A 6,873-nucleotide genomic window follows, 5' to 3' on the forward strand; every position below is an offset into this window, starting at 1 on the left:
TGTGTGTGTGTGTGTGTGTGTGTGTGTGTGTGTGTGTGTGTGTTTGTGTGAATGTATATTTATATATACATGAATGCTGGCAGATGCACGTGTGTGGGTGGGTGTATGTATATGTTTCCGTATTCCTGTATGTGCGTTTATGTATGTGTGTGTGTTTATGTGTGTAAGCTTTTAATGCATCCGTATTCCTCGAAGCTCAATCCTTGTAATCTTTAGTGTTTCCCTGATTTATATAATCCCCTTCATTCTTAAGTAGGTCCCTTATCTATCCATTACTTACCAATGCCAAGCTTTTATCTTTTACTCTCTACTCTCAGGATTTTTACATCCAGACTGCTTTAAATATTCTCCATGTTAATAGCATTTTTTTATATATATATATATATATTTTTGATCAGATCAGTAGCATTTGGTTACGAACAAAACAAAATCACAGATATTTTGTATTGTTTTCCGGTAAGACGTCAATAACAACATTAATAAACTTTAACTGGGGGGTCATGATATTATTAGGGATGGCATAAAATGTAAAACTGTTTTCGTATGCGCATATGCTAATCGATTTTCTTTTTATTAAGTGTAAGTGTGTGTGTTTCTATATGTATGTGCATGTGTGTCTGTGAGAGTATATGTATGTGTGTGTGTTTGCATGCACGTGTGTATATGTGTTATGGGTTTCGATAACAGGTAGCAATACATAATCTATTATTTGGGAACCTAACTGAGTTATTCGATATCGCGTTTGGTATTCTTATAGGGATGAGGATAATTACGGCATCTGTTGTATCCTATGATACAGCTTCTACCATTTTTTGCTCTCTCTCTCTCTCTCTCTCTCTACATATATATATATATATATATATATATAATCATATATGTATATATACATATATAAATATACATATATGCATACACACACATACACACAGACACACAGGCACACACACACACACACACACACACACACACACACACAGATATATATATATATATATATACATGTGTGTGTGTATGTTTGTATGAAGGCATACATACACCAGAAGTTATGTACATTCTAGAGGACATACTAAAATCAGAAACAGGAAAATAAAGGAGTATACCTGTTCGCAGGCCTTCTTAGACAACAAAAGTTAATCAGTTGGTGTTTGGTGTGACATTGTGTTGTTTAGGAACGTGTAAAAGAGAAAATGCACGCAAGAAAATAGTTCCGTGATACAAGTCTGTAAAACGTCAAGAAACATAATTATCAGAATGTCTTTCACAGAAAAATTCAAGTAAGTTTGAAAATGTTCTGATGGGGGTATCGAGGGGCCAAAAAACAAAACAAAACAAAACAAAAGACATTTATTCAGAAGGCAATGTGAGGGCGTGCGATGATAAACCTTTTCTAATACGCCATACAAGCATTATGATGATTGCATCGAATTTAATGAAACGCAATAAGTGTAGGGAGCAAACAAGACAAGAAAGCAATGCAAAGAAATAACTGAAGTGAACGAGGAATGCATTATGCAGTTACCTGAATTCCTAATGCAGACAGGTATTCAATTATGATGAATGTATATCAATAATTTATAAAAATGTAATATAAAATATATCAGGCAACCACTATATATTCTTGGCTTCCCTCTTTTTAGTAACGCCGCTGTATTTACTACAAGCAACAACCTAAAGACAAGTTAGAGGTCATTTCCAAATCAAAGGCGAGGAAACTTATAGATCCAAATCTGAAACGTTGTCTGGCCCTAAAGGAAAATTGAATTAATTTTGATAGTTCTCAATAGGTAGTGGATCAAAGATTACCCTCAGACATTATCAGCAAAGAAGTCTCTCTGTGGTCTTACAACTTTCTAGATGAACTTACTGAAAGTAGAAACAGCTGCTTAAAAAAATCAACAAAGAAAATCCTGGGAATGAACGAAAAACATTTATGAAAATTTTGGCTCAAGGCCAGCTAATTTAGGTGACATAGTATTTAAATTTTGCAGTATTTCATTGGCACCAAATGAATGACAGGTAATTCAACTTCAGTGGAATTTGAACTCAGAACCTAAAAAATCAGACGAAATGCCGCTAAACATTTTATCCGTACAGTAGAATGCTCTGTAATAGAATGATCTTGAGTATATGTCTATCGAAACAGTTGATCGAAGTTCAAGCAATAAAAACTATAACATTAGATGAGATAAATTCTGCGTTTACAGTGATTGTGGATATTTTAAATTTGATATGTGCAGCTGGCTATAACATACGGATAAGAAAGTACATACAGTTTCTGCGTGTTTTAAAAGGCTACTAAAAATATTGCGACATGAAGATCATCCGGCTGTAAAACACAGCCTTCAAAACCGTTCAATCCATGATTATAAGCGAATGTGATAATGATAATAATAATGATCAATGTGTATCAGTCTGTTTTGTATTAATTGCATCTCTTTGATATACATCGTGACATTATCCTAATGCTTTTGCACATCTGGTCTAACTTATTCTATTAGAGTGGAAGAAGCGGAGGGAAAAAATAAACTGGTCCATGATGTTATTTCTTTTAGAGATTGTTCCGGATCATGCCTCATATACTTAGTAGGTTAAGAACCGGTCATAAACAATGAAGAAACAAGAGCAACCTTTGTGTGATCACTCAACCGATTCGAAATCTAAGCCAAATTTACCTCAGATCACACCCCGTTGATTATAGTAAACAAGCAAAAACAAAAACAAAACAAAAGAAGCAAAACCCAAAATGAATGGAAGGCACATTAGACTATGTTCCATGATATTTTCATCTATCTGCAAACGTGGTAATTTTTCCATCTATCTCACACTGTGTGTCTCTCAACGCATTTAACTGTCTAGCTAGCTAGACAAACAGAGAAGTTTGTATTATATATGTGGTCACGTTCTTTCGATTGTTTGTTATTTTCTTTCTTGTCTACTCTTTGCTTCATAAACATACACTTGAGGCTTGTGAAATCTCTCTCACAATCTCTTCCTTTCTCTCTTGTCTACGCTTTCTTCCTAAGTTTTGTCTACTAGCATTCTGTCTTCCTTTATATAACACTGGACTTTGCGCATCTTGTTCGATCTGAGTACTAATTCATTCTATTATTTGCCTTTTGAGAGATTCTTTGAATTTACACTAACATACGTAAATTGCATGCACACACACACATATGCATGTATTAAATACTTCTTTCAGATTGCTTGTACCAAATCCACTCACAAGGCATTCGTCGCTCGGGGCTAGAGTAGAAGACACCTGCCTAAGGTGCCACGCAGCTGGTCTGAAACCGGAACCAGGTGGTTGGGAAGCACACTGCTTGCCACATAGACACACCCGTATATATATATATATATATATATATATATATATATATATCTGTGTGTGTGTGTGTGTGTGTGTGTGTAAGAAAAAAGATATATCTATAGCCTCATATGTGTACACAGTATTATTTACTATTAAATCTTAAACCAGAATGCAAACATTTATCACATGTTATATTATCTTCAGGATAATGGATATATAGTTTTGATAACACATTTCTTGACATTGCGCAAAACAACATATAACTGCAACGAAAGGATACATACAACATTACATAACACAAACACAACATAGGTATACCAAGAAAATGAATGATGGAGCATTGTTGATCACCGGAAGTGTCTTGATAGCTAACCTGGGGTTGTAACAACAACATCACTAACAATCCACCAGTTAGATTGTTTCCTTCCTTCCTAAAATATCAGAATTCAATTGCACAATTATTGGCTTGCATCAGCAGAAATCAGTTCAATAAATTTCATAAAATGGCCTTAACATATGATATGGATTTTATTATAACTATTTTTTGTATAATGCATTAACTTATTCTCATTCCTGTCATTTCGTTTATCAACTTGCGTTCTGAGATGTATTTAATCGTGCACATTCGTAAGCTACTTAGATATTTTTTTTCAAGACATGGAATGCAATTTAGTTATACGCATATTGTATAAGTCTAAGAGAGTGGATATGCATATGTTTATGCCTGTAGGTTTCTCCTTTTTGTGTGCATGTAGTCATGTGTCGTGTATGAGAGGGATTTGTGCATGTGTGTAATTTCTAAAAGCATTTATGAGCTTTCAGTGTTAACAACATTTTATGGATTCAGAAGGGAAATTCACATATTTTAATGAAGTATTCACTAATATATATAAAAAAAAGACATTTTTCTCTAATGGTATAATACGTAGAAATCAGAAAGTATTGTATAAGTTGTAATGTTTTAATTTCCATATTGTTCAAGCAGAATGGTAATACAAGTAGAAGGAAAAGTTCTGATAATTATTTAATAGACTATTCTGATATTGAAAATCCATGCAACCACAGTAAGTTGATGCCTTTCCAGGGAATGTTATTTCAAATTGCATATTTCTTTAACGTTTAGGTGTATATTTATGCTAATTGTCTAATGAATATCTAGAAATTCACCATATGCTGGTACACCAAAAATAACTATGAAATCGCTACTAAAGTATGACACATTCTTAGATCTCGTGACGTTTTGTGTTGTCATCTATTCACCGAAAACATTGCTCTTCGCATCTTTTGCTTCTTGATTCCTATAGCCATTGGATTATGGCCAAGTAGAAACACCACGTTGAAGTATTCAGTCATATTTCAAGCCTGTTTCTTATTCAATCGTTGTCTCTTACGGAACCGCTATGCTGTCGAAGGTAAACAAACCATCATCGGTTATCAAGCAGTGACGGGCGCGAAACACACCGTAAACACAAACCATCCCATGTATGTGTGTGTGTGTTCTCTCCATATTTTTTCGTTCTCTCTCCAATTTTTTTCCCTCTCATCTCTTCCCGTTGAAAAGCATAGACTCGGAATATCAAAAACTATTCCGTTCTTCCCGAACGTCAAACCGTCAAACTAATACACCTGCTTGTTGTTCCCTCAACTGTTTTCGTTTTTAGAAATCATGTTGTTTGAACTATATATATATGCTTTCAATTTCTCTCTACAAAATTTCATTCACAGAGGTTTGGCCGGCCTGTGTTTATAGGAGAAGACAGTCTCTCAAGATGCTGCGCAGCGGGACTGAAACCAAGACCCTCATGATCAAGAAACTAGATCCATATCTACCCAGCCGAGACTAACTAAGCCACTCCTGTACCTCGGATAAGGGATTTTGAATTTTTTTTAAGCTCAACATTTCTTACAATTGAATCAGATTGTGAGGAAAATAATCATACATAAAAGATAGAGTGATAAAGCAGAAAACTAATAGGGAAAGCTTTGGAAAGAAACTGTTTGTTTTGAGTCACATTGTCGATGTAACTATCAGAGTTAATAAAAGAAAGGCGGACAATATTCAACTAGAAAACATTGGTTTAAAATCTCTAACTAAATCTTAATTAGTCTAGACAATGGATATAATGAATACTAATATGTCTTTATTCATCTTATTGCGATTGCTATTTCTGTAAACAAAAAATAAACGAAAAAATTCTCTGGAATCTTAAAAGTTATTTTTTTGCAGCCTGCAATTTGTACACTTTAAATCCGAGTAATTAACTCTAGAAGATCTTATTACAGTTTAATTAACATAGCCCGAATTTTGGTGCTAAACATAAAAACACTTCCAATGCTCGGCGTTGCCTTCTTTTTTTTTTTTTTGGCTTTCATTGATATAAATTTTTTGAAATAGATTCAGCAGACAAAACTTAATTCAAGCAGTTTATATATATATATATATATATATACACTCGTATATATATAAGTATTTATATGTGCGTCAGTGTGTACGACTGTGCGTGTGTGTGTGTGTGTGTGTGTGTGTGTGTGTATGTGTGCGTGCGTGCGCTCGCGTGTGTGTGTAGTGGAATCTTGATACGCTTCAACAAAATAATTCAGGTCATAATTTGTGGATTTGAGAGTAAGTGCGAAGTAACTTGATAATTAGGGCAGCCTGCTTTATATGGAGTAATTAAAACGAAATCACAATTTCGAAAACATGTGTCAGATTAGTTGTTTGGTTGTGAAGATCCCTTCGGATGTACTTTCAGTTCTAATGCGTTGGCAGAGTACATTAAAGAATTGGCATCTACTTCGACCTCGAATTGGCCAACAATTTTGAGAAGAATTGTGCTGAAATATACAAGTGTAGTCATTTATGATAAATATGTAAGTTTCATTGTGGGGGTATTTATGTGTTCCCGTCTGTGTTTATGGACATATGTGTATAGATACATAATTCAATTAAACAAACAATTCAAATAACATACATATACCCATTTCTCCACATTTTTTTTTGGAGGCAGTAGCCACGACAAGACACACATCATTCATTTCTCAGCACAAAGAAGCGATCCCCGTTCTATGCTCTGTTCAATGTATAGAACGGAACACCCAACATCAGCAGCAAGGCCCGACAGCATGGGCTGGTTTACCCCTACCGGATCATAGTAGTTCTGTACCCCTTTCAGCAACATCAAAATCCACTCATCCGTCCACAAACACTCTCCAAGCTTTCCTATCATTTATAAACGTTCTTGCCTCTGACACCCCAAAACTTCTTACCCCCAAGTCTTTCCTCACTCCATCCTCCCCCACAAACCAAATCGGCCTCTGATTCTGCAGCCTACCACTTCAGCCATCATCACCCTCCTTACCATCCGCTCCTCATCCATCCTCTCCATCTGGCCAACATTCATCTATCCAATTTGGTTGTTAGTTTTTCTCTCATTCCTGCTCGTCTTCGCACTTCAACCTGTCTATCCGTGCCACACTAACCATAGCTCTCATAAACAAGGAGAGAAAAACACAGACACACGCAAATGTATATATATATATATATATATATATATATATATTCACAC

General features: G+C 35.1%; 1 long non-coding RNA gene across 2 annotated transcripts in view; it reads right to left on the bottom strand.

Annotated features, from left to right (window-relative positions):
• The window catches only part of LOC106883779 (uncharacterized), a 375,832-nt gene that overhangs the window by 3,356 nt on the left and 365,603 nt on the right, over positions 1-6,873 (bottom strand). Inside the window, exon 3 of one of the 2 annotated variants that reach the window (XR_008265359.1) lies at positions 1,101-1,220. The exons of the other annotated variant lie outside the window; for it this stretch is intronic. This is a non-coding gene — a long non-coding RNA (uncharacterized LOC106883779). The remainder of the gene's footprint in view (positions 1-1,100; positions 1,221-6,873) is intronic. 2 annotated transcript variants of the gene reach the window in all.

Source organism: Octopus bimaculoides, chromosome 13 (genome assembly GCF_001194135.2).
Source record: "Octopus bimaculoides isolate UCB-OBI-ISO-001 chromosome 13, ASM119413v2, whole genome shotgun sequence".
Lineage (NCBI taxonomy): Eukaryota > Metazoa > Mollusca > Cephalopoda > Octopoda > Octopodidae > Octopus > Octopus bimaculoides.